Here is a 24239-nt window from a genome sequence, read left to right as displayed (position 1 = left end):
GCATAGTAATTGACACATTTAATTGTTTTTATTATACAGAGGACATTCTTCTACAAATCTTATTATAAGTTTTATCCAGACAACTTAAGCGACAGAGTTTTTAATTAAAAAATATATTTTTATACACAAATTAATATATATTTTTCAATTTTAATATCTATATTGTTTAATGCTTACTAGTTGTAGCGTAATCATATACAGAAATAACCTACAACTGTGTCATCAACTACGTTTCTTCATAATCCTTTTCTTATTTTTATCAAGATGCAGGTTTCTTCCATTTCCATCCTTGTGAATGACTTATTTCATATGGTCTACATTGTTTTATAGACTGCTCACAAGTAAAAATAACACCAAAATCAAAATCATTTTTTTTTTTTAAATAATTTTTTTTATAAGTCAGTTGCAAATTAAAAACAATTACTACCAGCTACTAACCAATTCTAACTTCGTGCTGACATCTATTCAGGGTTCCTAATATTTTATTTTTTAATGCAGTTTTTAAAACAATACTGTTTTCTGTTCCCCCCCCCCCCCCCAATAAATTGAATATTCTATATGTATTGGACCAAAATTTTATATGGTAAATTGACAATCAGATTTAGTTTTACATATACAATGATCAAAAATTAATTCATACATCACTACAAATGGTGTAGATATGAAACATTATATTTGTGAAAAATCATCTAGAAGCATATTTGGAAATGCATAGAAAGTTAGTCATACGCATTATTTATGAAATTATACATAGGCAGTCTCCTTTATTTAAACAATGGATTCACACATCCTGAGCAATTTTTCCGCTAGTGTTGTCTGGCCTACTGGTTGATCTAGATATAATCATCTAAATAGATGAAATCAGCTGTTTAATAGCTAATTTTTGAAGTCAGAAATGTAAGGTTCAAATCCTAGTAAAGGTAAGTAACTTTTATACAGATTTAAATACTAGATTGTGAATGTCACCAAATATTGTTGTATTTTGGTGATTGGGGTTCAATTAACCACACACCTCAGGAATGGTCAGCCTCAGTTCATACAAAACTTCAGTTCATTTACATGTTATACATATCATCCTCATCTTACTGGGCCATGGGAATGCTTATTGCTCATAAAGTTAAACAGATTGCAACAAATATATTAGCAATAGAAAATAAAAATATGAAAATGTTAACCTATCCCATCAACCACTACATGGTAAAGTTGTGCTGTAGCAAATCAGTTTTATTTTTCAGCACATTTTACAAGTAATATTTTAAAATAGGATATTTCAATTCTTTAATTTAGATAATAAACTTTATTAATAATTATGTGCAGATTTGTATAACTGACCTGCTAGCCATTTGTTTCTTCTGTACAAATATTGAATGTGTGTGTCCATGTAATGTCTATCTGTATTTGACCTGTTCAATGACTATTGTGAAGACAAATAGGCACAGACAGCAAGCAGGACAGATCCCATGTAAATGGTTATATTCTGTATTTGTCTGCCAGACATATAATACCTGACGTTGAAGTACTGCTGAAATTACATGAAGCAAAATGTCTTTTGCAGATAATAAATAATTTTAGAAAAGTTTTATATTGTTATAGAAGTTAATGTTTTGTTTGTGAAATGTGAAAAGTAAACAGTAATTCAACAGCAATTTTCAGTATTTGATTTAAATGCCACAAATAATTCCTATCAAGTTTCAGATACAATATTTAAGTGAAGCTGTGATGACATAACATAATTAAACATGAGGTCTTCAATACACCTTCCATTTGTTACAAACACAGGATGTCCCACAAAGAAATGGAGAAACTTTCAGGACATGTTCCACTGTTGAAAATAATAAAAAAAGTTCATATAAATATAGGTCTGGAAACACTTTGTTTTCGAGTTATGGCTAGCAAAAGATTTCACCTGGGTTTCAGCTCTTCTAATAAAAAAAGTCTTACTGGAATTTTTGGGACTCAAATTAAGAAGTAAAGTTGGTGGTTTCTTATGTAATTTGAGCTAAGAAATAGGATAGAATAGGTTTCAGGGCTATAACTCCAGTAGTTTTTAAGATACCTGACATAAAACACAGAATTTGGTGTGATACAAATTTTTTTAAGGTTTGTAGCAAAATAGATTTGTTAAATTACTAATAAATACGGAAGATTTAGTGAGAAAACTTGTAGAGAATTTAATTCTGAGAAAATTAATGTAAATACAGCTAATAAAAGGAGAATAAAAACTTTTAAAAATTAGTTTTTTATTGAAGCAAAACAGATGAAACAGACAGAAAATTTTATTATTGTTTCTGTACCTAATGAGCATTATTTGTCCAGAAGCCAGTGACCTTAACTGCTGGAGTAAATTGTTGGTCACAATTTTTTAACTTTCTGCAGGCGAAGAGGATAAAGATTTTCTTTCTGTAGGATCACACTTTGTTTTTTGACAAACAGTGCGACATAAAATTTGCCCTTTACTAGTGCCTGAGCTATGCTGAATAGCACAATGATTTACTTGGTGTTCAATAGAAAACAAACAGATTGGAAATGACCCCTTCGTTCATAAATAATGATACACTGAAGAAAACGTTTTCGTATTTGGAATCCGCCTTCCAGGAAATCTCTCCTGACATTCAAGTTGAACAGCTTCAGAATTTCTGTTACAAAATCCATAAACAAAAATTATATTGGCATATTCCTCATTAGAAAATCAAAATGGCATTTTTACACTAAGATATGATAACACTACACTTCCTTTATCTGTATGATTATTTATGAAACCAGATTCAAATGAAGTATACAATTTTCATTGCTGACCAGCTGTTATTATTGCCAACCTATACAATAAAATTTTTTTTAATATTTCTAAAGTAACATACATTTCAATTTAATTTTTTACATATTTCGTTTTACCTATGTAAATTATTGAATATATACAGTTAAAATGATGTTTTATAAATTTTGTATTTCTTTTAAAATTTCTTTCAGTAATTAGCGTTTTTGTTTTTAAAAAGAATGTTTATTAGGTACAGAAGGAATAATAGGATTTTCTGTCTATTTTATGTCTGTTTTGTTTAAAAAAAGTTTTGTTAATGTTTTTATTGGTTGTATTAACATTAAATTCTTTCTCTACAAGATTTGTTACTAATTTTTCCCCACTTATTAGCCATTTAACAAAGTACTGTATTACAAACTTAAAAAAAACTTGATTGTCGACACTAAATTTTGTGCTTTAGATAGGATATCTTAAAAACTACTGGAGTAACAGTTCTGGGACCTGTTTTATCCTATTTCCCAGCTCAAATTACATAAGAAACTACCAACTTTACTCCTTAATTTGGGTCACAAAAATTACAGTGGAGCTTCTTTTTATAATAAGAGATGAAACCTGGACCAAATCTTTTGCTAGCAAAAACAAAGCGTTTCCAGATGTATGCTTGTAAGAATATTTTTCATTATTTTCACCAGTAGAACATGTCCTGAAAGTTTCTTTGTTGGATACTCTGTATATCATGGTGTGACAATTAATCACGATAGCCTTCAACTGCTTAAGTTCTTCTAAATTTTCTCTCTCAATTTTTTGGGCAAACTTATTTTTCTATAAACCAAATGATTTATTACACACATCTAAATAATTATATAAGTTGTAATGTGTGTTTATTTCAAGTTCTTTTAATAATATCTTATCAGAATACTTACTTTTTTCTAAATACCAATGTTTAAACTCAACTCTTTCCTTCTTTTATTATCTAGTAAAATCATAAATTTTCCAATTATGGCTAGTTTTGTTTTATTATCCATGGCTGTGCAGCTATAACTAACACTCCCAACTGATCCTTAGTGATTGCAATCTATATTAAATGAATGTTTGGATTATCTGAATGCAGAAATTCAATATTAGCTTACTGTTCACTTTGCCTATCTGCGTGCATGTGATTTGTCTGTTGGACTTACATATTGGTGTGTGTGTGTGTGTGTGTTACTCCTAAACCAAGATTATTGTTACTCATTTAATCTTTTGTAAATGGAATAGCTGTTCAACGACATGCTTAATGTCTACAACCTGAATCAGGAAATGATAAAACAGGTGATATTAATTAAATATTTTAAATCTGGGATTAAGAAATAATTACATGTTTTGTTTTCAATGCAAAATTTAAGAAAAAATCAGTTAGTAAATAAAACATTTACAGCCAATCAAAAATGTATTTGTCTTCATGGAAAGAGTTCTATATACTAAATGATATATTTTTTCAGGTCAGTAATGAAAGCAACATAAAAAAAAAATCACTTTATATAGTACGCCTGGCTTGATTTATTTCTTTTAATAAAAATATCATTTGATTAAAGAAATTTTCTTAACTTTGACAAGGATGTGCAGCTAAGAATTGAAAAATACTGTAATAATGAATCCAGACCATCATAATAATAGTTATTAGTATTAAATTACTTATGTCGTTTTTGAAGCATTAAAATTGTGTTTGGTATTGATTTTTGGAAGCACTAAAACACAGTTTTTTGAGTATTATTATTGCAAAATTTTAAAAATATTTAATGATTTTGTCAATTTAATGACATCCTAAATTTATTTCCTAAGGTTCTTAATTTTCTCTAATTTGTTTTGATTATACTTACATGTTAAAACAAATAAAAATTTATGTCAATTTTTATTGACATTGAAATTTGATATAAGATTTTATTATTGTTTTTCATGCAATTAAATTAATTATAGATGCCAGATATATAACATTTTTATAGGTCTTAAAATAAATTTATGTACACTGCAATAAATTTATATTTATCCAGCAAAATTTAGCTATTAATGTATATAATTTATTAAAAAAGAAGAAAGTTTTTTTCTGATTTAGTAGATTGGTAATTATATCAGTTTTAGTCATATTACTTAGTGTATAATTTTTTATAAAATTTCATGCTGAATTATTTCAGTAACATTAAAGTGCTCGTGTAATTTTACTGTGGGGACCAAAATCGTCACAAGGTGGGTGTCTTCCCCTACAGGGTCCAGGATGTACATTCGAATTTAAAAATAGGCCAGACAATATGGCTTGCTTAAGACGCATATAACATAACACTAAAGAAGTGAACAGTCTGTAAAACAAAATGACATATGTGTCTCTTGAATGGATTCTGTTTACAGATATAAATTTAGGTTAAGGATTGCATTCAAGTAAATTGTATAAAGTAAAGGAGGAAAGCAAGTAAATAACTAATAAAATGCATTAGCAATATTATTACAATTTTAACAAAATTAAATAAATTTTAATAATTGTGTCTTCTTTTTAGAATTTTGTAGAAAAAAAAAATTTTATTGCTTAAAAAAACTTTTATAGTGGCATTCCCACACTAAAAACAAGAATTCCAATAAAAGACTTCTTTCATATATACAAATATTAATGAGTTATATAAATATAATTAATATAAATATATGTATATTTAACATACATATTTAATAAATATATTTACATAAAATAATATTATAATTTTATCAACTTTTAACAGTAATGAGTATAATTCAATTGAGTGGAATTCTAATTACAAGACCTGACTGTATTTCATTAAAAATTTTTAAACACTACATACGTACTTTTTTATATCCCATTTAATAAGACTCAAACAATTTTAAATTCCTTTGAGAAATAGTTTTACTTTCAACTATTATCTACTTTTAAACTTTATATGCCACTTTTACTCGTAAAATCAGATCAATCCTTTCCTAATTTATGAAAGTTAGTGCAGTCTTCTACAATTAAACTATTATGTAAGTCTATCAAGCATACCATACTCTTTCTGGAGTACAGTTAGAAAATTATTTTAATTATATGAATTGTTACATCAAATTTTTAACCAGTTCTTATATTTTCACAGTTACCATAAGTAGAAATGTAATAACCCACTTCAACATTCAATTTAAAATAATTAATACTGAATACTTAAATGATATTTTTTTAAAAATAATAAAGGTGGAACATTTTTGAATTGTGGGCAAATGATAAATTTGATGATGAAATACAAGCATACTATGCAGGGTTTGCTGAAGGATGTCACACTTCACAATTCATATACCAGCACTGGTACAATATAAGAAGTTTATTTTGTGAAGGTAAAGAACAAGCATGTGAAAAGGTAAATGATTTTATAGAACAAAATAAAATATGGATTGATGAGATGATAATAAACAATAAAAATGAAAGTAGTTACTGGTGGCAAGTAAGTACAATTCAATTGCAATTTTGTCAATATATTAAAGTATGTATTTTTGTTTCGTGAACTGCTTTAATTTTTATAAATCATCAGGATTATAATTAAACATAAAACTATGATTTTAATTATTATTTTGCATACAGTTGTTACAGCAAGATCAAAAAATTTAATTAATTACTTAGATAAATAGCAAACATTTTCACATAAATTTCAGATAGTAGCAACACATTTACATGTTGTAAAATATCATTTTAAGCTCAATAAGCAGGGTAGCAAGCTACTCAATGACGCCACTGTAATTTTACTTTACTCTATCTAGCCCATGTATAGAAAACAATGGTCAGATTTCATAAGGCATTTTTACACACAATTTTCTGGAATGTCCATGTAATTTAATGGAATTACACAAATAAATGTGTGCATGAACTCAGCACAACAGTCAAAACCAGTTCTAATTGTATTCACATGTGTCTAAAGCTTTCAATAGAGATAAAGATTAGATGGAGTCAAATAGAGTCTCAATAGCACATTACTTGCTTGTTATGAACAACAATTGTGGGAGAATACTCCCACTCCTATTGCCACCTTTCTTTCAATAAATAACTTTGAATTTTGTTTAAATGTGTTAGAATAAACTTTATAATGCTGAAGAATTTAAACATTTTGTCAATTTGTAATCAAAATTCTTTTAAGAATCAAATGCTTTCTCCAAGGCTAAAAAAAAATTATTTGAAGTAGTGATTGTACTGCTTTAAAACTAATCAACAAAATTCACAGAGTTATACTTACACAATTCATAGCCATAATATTATGGCTACCGAATTACTCCAAGAATAGTAATCTGTTTCAATCTTCAGTCAGTTCAAGAAATTCAAAAACTTACGGTTTATTTATTTTTTTAAATATATTATTCAGCTGCCTCCCCGAAGAACCCCTTCATCAAGCCCCTTGTTTGATGTACGTTTCTTAACAGGTAGTTGAACTTCTGGAAACAGTTCTGAAACAAAGTTTTCAGGATTTTTTATAGTTTTATAACCACATTTTCTTTACGTCTTTACATTGTCTTAAACTTCTGTACTTTAAATCAACTATGAATACATAAAAAACGTCCAGTGGGGAAAGATGCAAGACACTCAGTAAATGATGACACAGATGTTTGATTTCTGCAGAACAGTCATAAGTTTACAACCATCTATGTACTGGTGAATGTTGAAGGAAGTAACAATCTTCTGCCTTCCACAGTTCAAATCTTTTTCTTCACAGAAAATCAGCTAGCATTTCCATTATCAGTTTACCCTCAGAAAGAAATTCATAATGGACAAATACTCAAACAATAAAATAATTGTCATTACTTGACATATGACATGAACTGATTTTGCTGAAGATTTGCATATCCACTATGATGACTGGGATTAATTGACTTGTTTCATTGGCATTTAGTTGCTCAATAAAATGTTACCCTCATTTGTATGAGTCAATAGATTATAATCCAATGTGCCTTTCTGTTCCTATGTCATCAAGCATTAAATGAACTTGCCTGTAACACAATGTACTTCAATTTTTCTCTCATGATCCCATCATATCAATCAACTGAAATGCAGCAGTCTTCTACAAATCTTAAGTTTATGTTAGTAAACATAGCATCTTAAGCATCTTCAGTTTGTGTAAATAAATGTTGTGTACAAGTTCTCGTCAATTTTAAATTGCTTAAATCACTTATAGTGTTGAGTTTAGCTTAAATCCAACATTTACCACAAGCCTGTTGCATCATTTAGTGAGTCTCAGTACACAATTTGAACAAAATTTAATGTAAAATCACTGTTTCATATAATTACGAACCATCTTATTAATTATAAAATAGACACCATCTCACAGAACGCATAACATGGGTATAAACTTAAGAGTTTCAGCCATATAAAAAGAGTAAAACTATTTATGATTAATGTTGACAGACCAGATTGATAAAAGAAGTTTGCTCAACAAAGTATTTAATCTTTTGGTATTTGATTTCATCAGAATCAACTGAATATATTTTTAAGATACCATAAAAACAAATTGTGGACTACAAGACATCTTTTATAATTTTATTAATGTTTTTGTTACAATGTAAGTTAAACATAAATCTCTTAATCAAAGATGACCCAAACTTATAGTGTTACAGTTTGTTGTATTTATAAATATTACATATTTTATAAATAATTTATTAAGAGATAATACCTGCTTACTATCTCAGTTTACTAATAAAAAAATGTTGTCATATCAAGAGGAAGTAATAATTTGCAGCTGATACTAAACATTTTAACGAATTTAGCAATGATTAATACGATAGGATGTTGTACATGCAAGGTAGTGCGTAACACTTCGTTACAGGGTTATTTATACATTAAACATTCAAACTGATGAAGAGATAGGATTTCTAGCATCTAATATTCTGTAAATATATATATATATATATTTCTTCTTCTTCTGCCTTTCACTGTTTAGGCCTTGGCCTGTCCCGTCATCGCTAATTCTTCTCCACCTTTTCATTGGTCAACTCACACTTCATCTGCCTAATGACTTACAATCAATCCATGACCTGTTTTGGAATTCCACCAATTCCCATTCTCTTAACATGATCTTCATCTTTCTCGGTATATTGATATTCTTTTCATGGATAGTAGTTACTCCCAATTCATTTTGATATCCATATTTCTAAGATGATAAAGTCAGGAACACTCCTTAACCGTTCTTAAAAATTTCATTTCTGTAGCATCTATGTTCTGCTTGTGTCTTTTATTGAGTACCAATATCTTGCTACTATATAGCAATGTTGGTATTGCCAAAATATTATACAATTTCAACTGGATATCTCTTCTGGTCTTATTTCATAGATATCCACATAAGTCTATCTATCTAGCTTCCTATTAATATCTGCTTCAGCATTCATGCTGATTTCACACCCTAACTAATTAAACTTGTTAACTTGGTCTGCAACACTTCCATTCTCTACTATCTTCAACCTCACAGCATCTTTTCCCCAAAATGCTAGCACTTTAGTTTACTCTGTTGATATATTAAGATTGCATTTCTTACATAAGAGTTGAAATCAGTGAATTGATCTTTGCAGATCACCCTTAGATTCTGCAAAAAATAAATGTCATCAATATACAAATTAAAGAGGACTGGTGACATGCAAATTTGTAACTGCTTGGTTTATTTCAATGTCTTCCATCAACTTCTCAACCGTGTCTATGACAATTTTTGTTCTTTTATACATGCTCTGGACTGTTGCAATCAATTATTTTGGAAAGCCTCTTTTGTTCAAAATTTTCCATGTAAGAGCATTAACCCTATCAAAGGCTTTTTAAAAATCTAAAAACGCTATGTGGGTTTTTAAAATAAATTCACATCTTTTTTTGACTAACAATTTCAGTGAAAAAACATCATATCTATGGAGGACCTACCTGGTCTAAAACAACTTTGTTCTTTGTCCAGAACTGCATCAGCAATATTTATTAATCTTTTGCTTAAAAGAGTCTTAATCTTTTACTCCCCCATCTCATTCGTCTACACAAGAGATTTATAATGTTCTATCCAAGCTCCATCTTCATTCCATTAAATATTAAAGAATCCTTTTGTGATTTGTCTAAATCTTGCATAACCTTATAAACTAGTGATTGCCTCCCAGGTGAAGATCTTCCTCAAGTACATTAACAACGCTCCCAACTTCCCTGGTCAGCTCTCCTTACAACCACTTTTCTGAAATTCCTCCTCCTGGTAAACTCCAGCCTATCTTCATTGGCACCATTCTGTAATAAAAATGTAAAATACGCCTACTTCTTTCTATTAATCAATCACTCCATATTTTAAGACCCTGTGAACATCTGCATTTCCTTTTTTATCTCAGAGCTTAATTTTCTGCTTCATGTAACATCTCCTTTATGTTTTTACATTCCTCTACAACATTCCCTGATACTGATCTACATGACATTTTTCCTGCCAACCTTTGTCGATAAAGATTTCTCACACTTCCCTCTTGCAGCAAATAAACTTTATACATTAGTACATAAGCATCACCCACAATCAGCCTTTTTTTTCCACCTACAGTAAAGATGAAATCTTCCCAGCAAAAGAAAATGATCAGAACCTATATCAGAAACTCTACAAACTTGTACATCCATCATTGAAGAAGTTAGGCGCCAGTTAATTAAAAAATAATCTGTTATCGATCTTGATCCCTTACCACTCCATGTGTACTAATGAATCTGCTTTTTCTGAAAGGAGGAATTCTCTATTCTTAAATGATCTGCAGAAACAAAACCAACCAAATGATGACCATTAACATTAACAACTGCCTATCCTAAAGGACCCATCAATCAATTGATTACCTATTCTGGCATATAAAAGCCTCTTGCTACTATTAAATTATCCCTTTTGCTGTACTTTTCTGTTTAACTTCCCTCTGTAGGTCCTTACAGAATTTTTCCATTTCTTCCTTTTTCCTTCCTCTTGTACATATACTACAATAACCACATAAGATAGCCCCCTATTCTATTTTAAAGAAATAATTCTACAAGAAATAATTCTTTCATTTATACATTTACAATTTATCATCCTTGATTCTAATATTTGGTCAATTATTACAGCAACAGCTGCTTGAGCTCTTTTATTTAAAGGAACACCACTAAATAACAAACTGCAATTGTCAATTTTTTTTGCTTCCTTTCAAATTTTTTTTAGTTTTCATTGCTAGCAATACGTTAATATTTTTCTGTTTCATCTCTTCAACAAATTTGCAATCTTTTGAGTAAGTTCCCTCATATTCCAACTATATACCAAGTTAAAGAAAATCCCAAAATATTCTCTTTTATTCATATCCAAATTATGTTTATCAAAAATCCTGTCCTTATCCAAGGCTTGTTTGTAATGCTTGCCAGTAATTAAGTAAAATCCTCTGGCCACATTACAAACACTGCCAAATTAAGTTTAGTGCTGGGGCTATCACCTAGCTACATCCAAGTGTGCGGGGTTTTCTTTCAGAGTTCTTCTGCTCTCTGTTTTTTTATTTCTCTAAATTTTCTTTCAGAGTTTCAGTCCTTCTGGTCTCTGGTCTTTCTATTTTTATTTTTAGAGAACTCTTTCAGGGTTCTTCTAGGCACTTCTGCTCTCTCTGCTGTTAGGAAATTTCCTCTCTGCCTTCAATACTGTTGACCATTTGCCCATTTTGGTTGGCCCTGGAAATTTTATTTCCCTGGTACCCACCATATTTGGTGAGGGGTCCCCTGTCCACTATATATATATATATATATATCATATTTCTGAATTTTCCTAATAAATTATATATTCATGTGTGTATGTATGTATGTGTATGTGTATGTGTGTGTATATATATATATATATATATATATATATATATATATATATATGTGTGTGTGTGTGTGTGTGTGTGTGTGTGTGTGTGTGTGTGTGTGTGTGTGTGTGTGTGTGTGTGTGTGTGTGTGTGTGTGTGTGTGTGTGTGTGTGTGTGTGTGTGTGTGTGTATGAGGATAGGTTATATCCTTCTTCTACCTACCCTCATCTATTACTTTCTTCCTTTGTATAAGTGCTATGGAAATTGCAACCATTTCTTTATTTGGGCTTAATGTGGTAGAAATTTTGCCTATGAGGCTATGTGCAAACCATTTTTCCTATCCAAGCACAGTACAAAAAGTCAACCAAATACTTCAGGTATATCTCTTACTCTACTACAAATTTAAATATATGCATATCCACGTATTGTAATTATGCTAGTATTATTTTTAATTTACAGGTAAACTTATATTATAAACAGCTTGTTGGAATCTACCATGGATATAACACATGTAAACAAAATACAACTGAAATTTCCTATAATGATATTATGTAAGTATTTATTTCACAAAGAAATCTTTTGATAGTCCACAAAAATGCTAATAAATAAATCCTTCAACAGTAATCAAAAGCATAATCAAAACTGTAAAATTTTATAATCCTGTCACAAAATCTGCAAAACAGTAAAAATCTAGGTATTTATAAGACAATCTAGTTTTTTTTTTTTTAAATCAATGATATCAAAAAATGAGAAAATTCATGAATAAAAAACAAAATAATTTTTTTCAACTAAATCACACCTTTTTGGCTGAAATTATATTTTTAAAAAATCAGTTTCTAAATGTTATGAATCTGCACTTCAGAGTACAGTACTTCAGTATTTTATAGCAACATGAGTAATACCTTTACCATAACTTTAAATACTTTTTGATGGATATAATCACCAACATTAGTCTAACTTGCCAATGCTTGAGATTATTGATTTGAATGAACAAGAAATGGTTACCTATTTATTTTCATATACTTTAATCCTCATTTTTTGGCCAACCTGTAAATGAATTGATTTCAACTTTTCCATGACTTCTTTAGTAACTCCTTTATTATTTATTCCAAAACAGCATTGACTTATTCAAAGTTCTAGTTGTAATTATTTTTCCAACATTTTATAAATTCTACATTTATAAATGAAGGAAATAAAATTTCTTAACTTATCGGAAAGACACAAAGTATACTTTACTAAACAAATATTCAATAACTCTACAATTAATGATAATTTTTTTCACAAAATTAGATGTAATTTTATTTGTATATAAATAAACAGAACTGTTCCTCTACAGGTTAATGAACATGGACGGAGACTTAATAGATTTGATGGAAAAATATAAACCAGAAGATCCATGGAAAATATTTGATGAAGAAAGGTGTTCAGCCATTGTCAAAATTTTACCAATGAATAACGATATCTATGTTTCACACACTTCATGGATCAGGTTAGATAATTTTTTTTTTGTTGTGAAAACATGTCATTTGTTTACTGTAACAATTACAACATAATAATATATAAAATATACGTACTGATATTATTACAACATACCAGATCTTTTCTGTTACTGGTTCCTCACAGTGGATTTGATGTCAGTGACATCAAATCTGCATCATGGCAAAAAGGAATAGGTACCAATTACTAGAATCAAAACACAAAATATAATGTTACCTACTGGAGTGCATTTTTCTGATTTTTATTCTTTTATTTCTTTTTTCATTTAATTTTTTAGCATAGCATTTATCAACAATGCATCCATTTTTCAAACCAATGTATTAATGTTTTATTAATACCATTTTTAATAAAATAAATGTGTGTAAAGAACAAGCAATATGATTTGCAATAAAAAATACTTTTATAGAGTTCAGGAGGAGATTGCCATATCAACTATATTAACACATTTAGTACTGCTATCAAGGTATAAACAGTACTGCTGTCAATATGACAGTCATGACATTAAGATCTGCCATCTAGAATATTCTGTATAGTACAATCTCTCATATGCTCATAGTTTTATTAATTCTTACCAGACATCGTTTAACATTAATTCCTTCTATAGAAAATAAATTTACCTTAACAGCGGTGTACATTTGATGTAAACTTTGATTGCTCATATCCCTGGCATTAATGTAAAATCAATCTACATCAGTAATGAAACTATAATCATTACAATGAGATGAAAGTATTAGAATCATTTATAACCAGTTACAAATTACTGTAAAATAAATATCTGTACATACATGTAAAACATTTGTAATCATGACTGTTATTATGCTTGGTATTATTGTAAAATAAGTTTACATCAATAAAAGAAACTACAAACAATAAAACTAAATAAAATTAATAAAATCAGTTATAAAGTGGTATCATTTTTGTGAATGTTATTAGGTAATAATAACATGTAAGATGATTGTACATATTCCTTGTTACGCATGTGCACTTTAAAAATAGCCAGGTTGTAGGTGCATGTTTGTGGTTCCTAGAGCTGATATGTTAATACAATAGTACTTATAATTTATTAGTTTGGCTTGGTCAAATTCACTAAAACTGACTGGCCAGTTGTGGTGTATTAAAGGATTCCCAATGAGGGTGTTATTACTTTTCTTCGAGAGATTAATAGACTTTGGGGGAACATAGGACAACAGGAGTACAAAGCAACAGGAGAGCACAGTTATTTAAAGTTCAAATTTTTATCTAAAGTATGTTGACAATTTTGATAAATAGATAAATTAAAACTTGCTTAGATAAAGAAAACAACTGGCATTTATCTTCAAAGAGGTTAACAATAAAAATTAGTTTTTATTTTAAAAAATGTATCAATGTTACAAAAAAATAAATTCTGTATTTCTAGTTTTTAAAAAAAATATAACTAACATTTTCTGAAATAAACTGATAATTTTATGCCTCCTGTTCATTACCAGCATAATTCCTCCTAAAAGTAATAAATTAAGTTTTTAAAATCTAAACCAATGTTTGTGAAACAAAATGCATATACTCATAATATAAATAATTAGAGAACATTTACAATTCGCATTATAGTTTAATTAAATATTTATTTGGTCTAACTGATATAGAATTTACAGATAATATAAGTAATTCTAATAAATTTTATTGTTCAGATACAACTATATGACTCGAATGCAAAAAAGATATATCTTACGATACCGCTTACTACCAAATTCTAAATATAAAATACCAGGAGAAATCATAACATTCTCAAGTTATCCTGGTGTTATTAATTCAATAGATGACTTTTATACTATATCATCAAATATTACTGTTCAAGAAACAACAATTGCCAATACCAACCAAAAATTGTGGAAATATGTTACACCTAAGGATCAGGTATGTAATAATTTTATGAAACAGAAACTATTCAAACAAATTAACTACTCTATACTATTTATTAACAGAATAATAAAATAAAAATGGTCTTCTTGCATGAACAGCATAGACTGGCTGTATGTTTTTACATAAATCAAGGTGGCAGGACCACTAAGAAAATTTCAAAATTGAACTATTGAAGAATTAGATGTTAATTGACATAAGATGAGGCATATTCATAAAGTACGGGCCATCGACTTATATTTACATATTAGCAAGTCTGAATACAGTTTCACGCATGCCAGGCTATCTATCGGTTATTTATGAAGCCACTGCAGTTGTGGTTTTCATTTAGAAGTGGTTTGCCTACTGGTGAATGCAGATCACAATGTCTGCAACAATCGTTTCTCCTGCCAGTTGTGAAGTGCATGCTGTTATTCGATTTTTGTGTGCAAAAATCGAATAACAGCGAAAATCTTCGCTGCTGAAATTGATCGGGAGTTGTGCTTAGTGTATGGATCTACAGTAAAGAGTGAAGGAAAGGTTAGACAATGGTGTTGAGACTTTAAAAATAGCCGCACAAATGTGCATGACGAAGAGCGAATTGGCAGACCCAGTAATCAGACCAACAAAATCGTTGAACAAGTGAACCGAAACTTCAATGTGGTCGGCGATTGACGATTAGTGCTCTGTCTGATGAATTTCCACTTGCTGGATGCACCTCTATTTACACTATCGTCACAGAAAAGCTCGGATATCATAAATTGTGTGCAAGGTGGGTACCGAAAATGCTCACTGACCAACACAAAGAGTAAAGAATGTGCAGTGGACGAGCGTTTTTAAACTGCTATCGACATGATGGAGATGATTTGTTTTCCCACATTTTTATGCGCGACGAGACGTGTACATCTTACACCAACGCAGAATCAAAACAGTAGTCAATGCAATGGCGCCATTCAAGTTTCACAAAACAGAAAAAGTTCAAGCAATCTCTGTACTCGAGTCAAAAAAATGTTGGATACCGTTTATTAGGACGAAAAGGGCGTCATTTTGGTTGACTTCGTGGAACGTGAATCAACAATCTGACATGTATTGCGAAACGCTCACCAAACTGAGACGTGCGATCCAAAATCGATGACGCGAGAAACTGTCGTCCGGCGTAATCCTCCTTCACAACGAGTGTCCTCACACCGCTGTCTTAACCAAGAAGAAGATTCAAGATTTTCGATGGGAACTTTTTGTTCCCATCAGGGAACAATCTTCAGTTTTGTATTCTCAAAACTGAAGATTGTTTTAAAGGACAAAGACTTTCTGACATTGCTGACAACCAGCATAATGTGATGGAACTAATCAACAACATTAAAAGAAAAGACTTCTAGGCCTATCTTCAGAAATGGGAACTCATTCTAAAGCATTGTATATATCCACAAGGGGAATATTTTGAAGGAAATAGTATCCACTAACATACACTTTCAAATATTAGTTTTTTACAGGTGTTTTTCAAGAATTAAATTGTTATGCCTCATAATATAACCCTCCTAGCTTAGAGCATTTTTATCAAAAATAGATTATGAATACCATTACATATACATCTTGGTTTCCTCTTGCATTACGAGAGGTAAATAAAAAATAAGTTACACCCTTGTTGTGTTCTTGAACTGAAAGGGATATTATATTAATGTCTTGTGGTGGCAACACTGGTTGTGTTGTTGTCTTCATGCTCCCCCAGCAGCAATTCTGTCCTCTAGAGGTTTTGTCCAGCATAGAAGTTTTGCTCAGCGTTCAGTAGTCCAATTTTTGTGGGCAAAAAATTACAATTTTGTGAAATCACCAAATTGTTGAGGTATATGGTGGGAATGCAATGTCATGCCCCATGATCACAAAATGGTGCCAAATGTTCAGAAACTGAAGAACAAATGTGAGTGACAAACTGCGTGCTGGATATCCTTCAACTGCAAACACAACGGGTAATGCAGAACGAGTGAATGAAATTATCTTGAGCAACCAGCACATTAAAATTAGAGAGATTGCAAGTGAACTTAACATCAGTTATGGTAGTGTGTTTGTGATTATTCACGATCAGCTTGGTCAGCATAAGATGTGTGCATGATGGGTGCCACACTGTTGATTGACAACCACAAACATCAACATTTTGCATCTGCTCTTTCTTTTCTTCAACATTATTCCAAAACTGGTCCACAGTTTTTGAAACAAATCATCACAAGGGTTGAGAGGTGGGTGCTTCATTACACTCCTGAGATTAAACGAGCATCACATGAATGGTGACAAAAATTTCTCACAGCAAAAAAAAGTGAAAACATTCCCACATGTTCAAAGGTTATGCTAACAGTTTTTTTTTTGATTCTGAGGGAGTTGTTTACAGTGAATTTATGCCCCAAGGAACAACAATCAGCCAAATCTTACTGTGTGACTTTAAAAAAATTATGTAAAGCCATTAAAGATCAAAGACTGGAAGATTGAGCAATGGGATTGTTTTTTTTTCACGACAACACTACTCTTCATTCAGCTCATGTGACAAAGGAGTTACACTGCAAAAATTCAAGTGGTCTCATTTGCCTTACAGCCCTGACCTAGCACCTGCGACTACCACCTGTTTGGTCCTCTCAAGCAAGACCTGGGAGAGAAGCATTTTTCTAATGATGATTAACTGAAGGAAGTGGTCCTTAAATGGCTGAAGGAAATTGGACGAAATTTTAATGAGAGTGGGAATGAAAAACTTGTCACGAGGTATGAAAAGTGTTTAGAAAAACTTGGTGATTATGTTGAAAAATAGATAAAAATATGTAGTTTTTTGTTCAATAAAAAAAAAATTGTCTTATAAATATGTGTTTGTTTCATAGAGGGAGTGTAGCTTACTTTCTGATCGTCCCTCGTACATCCATAAATATCCATTTCCTTTTTAACTTGACCCATTTTCCTCCACAAAAATAATTTATTTATCTAATAAATAAACAGTTACAAAAGCCTGTCTATAGGATTTTTTTCTTTTCATCATATTTGTTGTATATTGCATTAGATAACAATAACAATTTTTTGTCATGATTAGATAACATTATTTAATCACGGATATACTCGTGCTTATTTTAATACATATGTTTTATTTACATATTTATTCCATGATTAATTCAATCATGAAAAATCAACCATTAAACTATGATCTTACAATTAACATACGCATCAAAATACAGGTTTATGTTATCATTAAATCTATTACTAATGATAAATACAAGTATCATAAAATTAAAATCTTATTAATAAAGTTTCTATGAAATTGGACAAATTTGTTGGTCTTTACAAACATAATTTCTAGATCTTCAATCATTTCCGAATACAAATAAATGTTAGTATCATCTGCACATGACAAGCCAAATATTCACCTAAGTTATGTATAAAAACCATGTGATAACATCAATTTATCATTAAATTACCACATTTCTATACAATGGATTTTATTTTCTAAATAAGCACAGAAAGTTTTCCTTCATTACATGGATCCTTCCTCTGTTTAAACAGTAGCTAACCCAAAACAGCTGATTCTCTTGATTAACTGATAAGCTTTCAAAAACTGGGTAAAAATTAGAATACTTCAATAACTTTTTAAGATACTTATTCAGGTACAGTCTTTTTTGAACACTTTTTTTACTATTTCAAATGCTTAGTTTGAATTTATAAATAAAATTTAATGCTGTACCAATATCAAACAAAACATCATTTCTTGAATTTCTGCAGTATAATTACTAGTTTAACAGGACAGTCGATTTAATGTAAGTGACTGGTTTCATATGTAATAAAATTCATTTAATTACATTTACATTAAATATTATTTTTATTATTATTAATCAAAGTTTCTCACACCAGTTAATTGTTATGAGTAGTACTTTAATGATTTAAACTAAGTAATATACTGAATTTACAGATTTTATCATTTGTACGAGTAATGGTGGCAAATCGATTAGCGACAAGTGGTAAAAGTTGGACTAAAATATATTCAGAGAGAAATAGCGGAACATATAATAATCAGTGGATGATAATTGATTATAATAAATTCATACCAGGGTAAGTCATCACACATTAACATAAAACAAATCGATGAAAAAATTTGTTATATAATTATTTTTTGATGATTTTAAAATAAAATTTCTCATAACAGGATCAGACGAAATTACTTTTTTTAAATTTTTAGAAATGGAATAAATTCTCAATCACTGTTTTGTTCTTGTTCATGACAATCAGTGAAGATATTAACTTGAAATTTACACTTTTGTAACAATACACTGAACCAAAATGAATAATGAAATTTTTTTTTTTTGAAACTTACTTCAAAACTTGTTCAATTGTTTTATGATCATCCTCAGCGACTGTTTGGCTGTTTTCACAAAATTAGCTGATATCCACCAACATTGACATCAGTCTTGATATTCTGCAGGAACAAAACAAAAAAGGTTCACATCTTGACATATTTGTCGATTGTGATATATTTACATATAAAGGAAAATAAAACAGAACAAAAATACACTAAATGACTTGACAATTCAATAACATATACTCAGCCTTATTTTTTATAGATGCCTATCCAAAATGTCTATTTAATAAAAAAGCCAACCATAAGTAATATCAGCTAACAACAGTACAACTCAGTGAGATCAGTCACAAAGACAACTGAAAATGTTTTGAATAACTTTTTTAAAATGTTTTATTATACAATTTCTTCAATATGTTGCTAACAGAAGATTAAATTACAAATTATTCTGTGTACATTTTAAATCCTGGCATTGGGATTTAACAATTAAGTGTAATTAGTGTAGATCAAACAATTGTACTCATGTTCTGCTGAGCCTTGGTACAATATTGACAGTACAGTTCATAACTCCTCTGCTATTTGAACAGGTCTTACATTTTAGGTTTCAACAATAATTAAATTTTTTGATTTATTGTACTTATATGCTGAAGAGTTCACTCCATCGACTTCCATAGCAGAGTGTAGAATAAGTGTTTTTTAACCAGTATAATCTAGGTTTGAATTCCAATCAGTCTTGACACTTTTCACACACTACAAGATTCATCTATCATAAATTGAATGTATTTAGGTATTAACTCCTCTTTGATAATAAATAAATATGCTTTCTGAATATGTTTGCTGATCTATTAAACAATTCTCCCTTAATACTGTACATTTTTCAGTTAAATAGTATAACTGATTCATGTTCATGTTGTCTTCATTTAGTATAATGTTTTTATTAATTTAGTATATTGGTAAACTTCATCCTGTTCACATATACTGACTAAACTTTGCATGTTGTGGTAAATATATTCCTAAGTTTGCCCAGTGGTAAGCCTTCTCTCAGAAAAAATGATACCAAAGCAGACATGATGTTGGTTGTATCACAAGTATACCAAAATTATCACTGATAAATATGGGGGTGCATATATTAACAACTCATTCCATATTTTCAACACATGTATGGCACTAAGGTTATATCCTTATTTAGGCAAATATTTATCTATGAAATCATTTAGCACTCAGTTTAGAGAGTAAACACATAATAGGGCTATTAGATGAAGTAGGGTTAGATGATTTTAGGCCTATTCTGGATTCCTACTACCCTGATTTTGGAAAGATTATTCACCATTTTTTGTTAAGAATATTTTTAAGAAAAAATTTTTAATTTTTTAATTTTTTTCAAGAAAAAAATTGTTACATGTCGTATATAACATTTATTTAAACATTAAGTATGTTTAAATATTTAGTGTTTTAATACTTATGTGAGTATTTAAATCTTGATTACTGATCACTGTTTTCAGTTAAGCTATCAGAGGATTGCATGGGTTAGGTATGCAACTTGCGTGTAGATACAAGAAAGATAAAAACTTAAAAAAATATCAGTTTAAGTAATGTTAAATTATTTAAGCAATTCTTTAATAAATTATAAAGTGGTTATACTATGTGTAATTACACAATGCTTAACCTTCATTAAAAAAAGCTTCTTTAGAGGTCAAGAAAAGTCCTTACCATTTTAAAATGTTTTAGAACATTTTAAAACAAACATTCTAATTCAAATTGTTCACAAACCTTACGACAATTCAAATCCATATTTAAGGCAGAAGATAATGGAAGTTTAGTTGTTCATTAAAAATGCCTCAACAGACAGACAAGTACTTACATGATAAATTTTTTAAATAAATAACAATCTTCAGAAAATAATTCTTATAAGTGGATGAAAGTGATAGTTCAATTTTTCTATGGTGAAACTCAAAAGATTAGTACATTTGTAAGATGGAGTAAAAAAAAATTATGATAAGTTGATATCTTTGAAGTATTAACAATACATATCATATCAAATAAAACATTTATATTCACAATGAAATGTTACACATTAAACTAATCAAAAAGAAATAAGCAATCATAAAAAAAATTGTGTGTGCATATATATATATATATTAGTAAAAAAGAATTAACTGAACTTTTATCTAATGTAATGTTTTATAATGTAATCCCAATTTTATTTCTTTGTTCTGCCATTTCTGAATAAAATAATTAACAGCAATAAAATTTTCAAGAAAAAATATATATACCAAATTTAATCAAAAGACACCATCTGGAGGAACTTGAAATTTTAAATAAGACTTTTATTTTTGAATTTAGGAGCCATTTTAGGAAAGGTTGTACTAAACAAAAATTTTCATCTTTTTGAAAAGAACTCAAAACTCATCCAAATAGAACTTTTATTAAGTTCAGGTCCAGTTTAGGTATAACTCCTGATCTCTTTATCTCTTTCACAGCCCAACTTAAAAATTAATAACAAATACCAGGTACTCAAATTTAATCGCCCCATCTAATCGGGGCATGACTTTTACCTTGGAAGAGGGTAAGATAAGTAATGTGGAGAAGGAAAAAAGTAGATGGCAAGAAAGCTAGAATTACAGAATAAGAAAAACCTACCTGTATGTGTTAAGATACCACCAAGCAGCAAGTGCCTGTCTCATCCATAAAAGCAAGGAAGATAAAATCATTTTATTCAATATGGAAGCACTCATTAATGACCAATTCATGACTACCTTACCTACATGAACTAGAGCCATCCAAAATTAGGCATCCGAAGCCTTAAGTGATGTTTTAGCCTTAAGCTTCCTAAAGCTTCATCCTCCATCCCTGGAAATGTCTGGCATATGAAGGTAATCATATGGTTTTCTGACTTTTACAAAGACTTTAACAATACATTTTTTAAAAGCAATAACATTATGTACGTTATAAATACATGATGCATGTCTTTAAAGTAAGGTCCATCTTGAATTTATCGCCTATATACATGATGTAAAAGATGGCGCTTGTGTAATTCACAATGTCTACTTCATTCAATGTTGTTGTTTCATTGTTGTTAGCAACAATAGTTTCGTCATTTTTTTCATTGTTTATATTCATCCATTTATAATGAGTGCTACAATTTGTGATCCTGCCAAGTGTGAAGTATGAGGAGTAATCTGATTTTTGATGCCAAAAAACAACGCTCTGGCTGAAATCCATAAAAAAATGTACGATGTTTATGGGCGAATGTTATGAGTGAAGCTAAAGTAAAAAAATGGTACTGTTCATTTCAAAAATGGTGAACAAACATTTCATGATTAAGAACACAGCGTCCGGCTATCAATGATTTGATTGAAAAGTTAATGAAGAAATTCTATAAAACCAGCACTTAACTTTTCACAATTATCTTTGAATTATGAAGTTTTGACAAAAACTTTGTATGCTGAAGATATTAACTGACACACTAAAGGAAAACCAACTTGCTGTAGTGTATGAACTTTCATGGTGTTAAAAATGAATTGTTTAATCACATTGTTACCAGTGATAAAACCTGGATTTCTTATTCCAACTTCGAGAAAAAGTAACAGTGATACTATGATGGATTTCATCATCATCTTGATCAAAGAAGGTCAAACAAGAACGTTTGCTAAACAAGCTTATCGCTAATGTTTTTTCTGGACAAAGAGGAGTCTTCCTTGATGAATTTAGTGATTGTGAAACTACTGTGAATGCCGATACGAATTGCAAAATGTAAAAAAATATTAGAAGAGCTATAAAACAACAATCAATATGGGATGCTATCCCATATTTTGTTTTTTCATAACAATGTCAGGCCACTCACGGCAAATCAGATGGTGATCTAATTGGAAAAATTTCTTAGAAGTTATTTAATCATCCACCCTAAAGTTCTGACTTAGCTTCTACTGATTATTTTCTTTTTCTTCACCTTAAACAGTGGCTTGGAGTAAATCACTGGTGGCAGAATTTCTTAAAGAGAGAATGAAGAAGCTATTGAAACACTATGAAAAATAGGTTGAAGGCAGCTATGTAAAGAAGTAGTAAATAAATGTGGTTTCTATACATAAGTAATACATTTTAATCATATTTTTCAGTTTTGTTTTTATTTCAAAATCGACCTAATTTTAAAAACATACCTCATATGTTTAAAAAATGTATTTGGAATAAATAATTTAATAAAATGTGTTTTCTTTACAGGAAACCCCCAAAGAAAGGATTATTATGGGTTCTTGAACAAGTGCCAAGTTATATAACGGCAGCTGATCAAACAAATGTTTTAAAGAAACAACGATACTGGCCAAGCTATAATTTACCTTTCTACAAAGATATATTTATTTTAAATGGTGCTTATGAGCTTGAACAAAAATATGGTAAATGGTAGGTACATAACTATGATTAAATTGCACATTAGTGTTATATGTGTAATGAAGAGTTACTATAATTTCATACATAAACTATTTATTTTTTAAGTACTAATATAGATTTTACGATTCTATATTATTTAAATGTGTATTTATAATACTGTTCTGATCAAGGTTTATTTACAGTTGACCTGTATAACATATACATTATACAAATAATGTATACATTAATGTATAATGTATACCGATCAAATTAAAACTTTTAATTATTTAGGAATGGTTTAAAGCAAATTTCTGCTATTCATTAATAAGTTGAAAAGATTAGACAATTATGCACTCCTTTAATAATGCAGGACCTAAATTCAAGTCTAGTTAAAAATACAGTTACCTGTGATTGGATCTTAATGTATAAGCTTTGATCTAAAGGGAATGATGCGGTATAAAAAGAGATCAAGTTAATTTGGACAAGACCTGTTATTTATTTATACTTTATATCATCTGAAAGAGTGATTAAAATAGTTTCTACAGCTTCTTTAATAATTTTGCTTAATTTAGTGTTAGAATAAAATTTTTAATTTATACAGAGTGCAGCAGTGAATTGGACAATTTTAAAAACGTTATGAGTAAATTATTAATT

At 29.6% G+C, this 24239-nt stretch overlaps 1 long non-coding RNA gene across 1 annotated transcript in view; it reads right to left on the bottom strand.

Annotated features, from left to right (window-relative positions):
* LOC142322954 (uncharacterized) overlaps positions 1–24239 on the bottom strand; it is a 50128-nt gene that overhangs the window by 15449 nt on the left and 10440 nt on the right. Inside the window, exons 3-5 of the long non-coding RNA XR_012755973.1 lie at positions 19239–19340; positions 13127–13216; positions 6991–7198 (exon numbers count right to left, since the gene is read on the bottom strand). This is a non-coding gene — a long non-coding RNA (uncharacterized LOC142322954). The remainder of the gene's footprint in view (positions 1–6990; positions 7199–13126; positions 13217–19238; positions 19341–24239) is intronic.

The sequence above is a fragment of the Lycorma delicatula genome, chromosome 4 (assembly GCF_047948215.1).
Source record: "Lycorma delicatula isolate Av1 chromosome 4, ASM4794821v1, whole genome shotgun sequence".
NCBI classification, from domain to species: Eukaryota; Metazoa; Arthropoda; class Insecta; order Hemiptera; family Fulgoridae; genus Lycorma; species Lycorma delicatula.
This window is presented reverse-complemented; position numbering and strand designations above follow the sequence as displayed.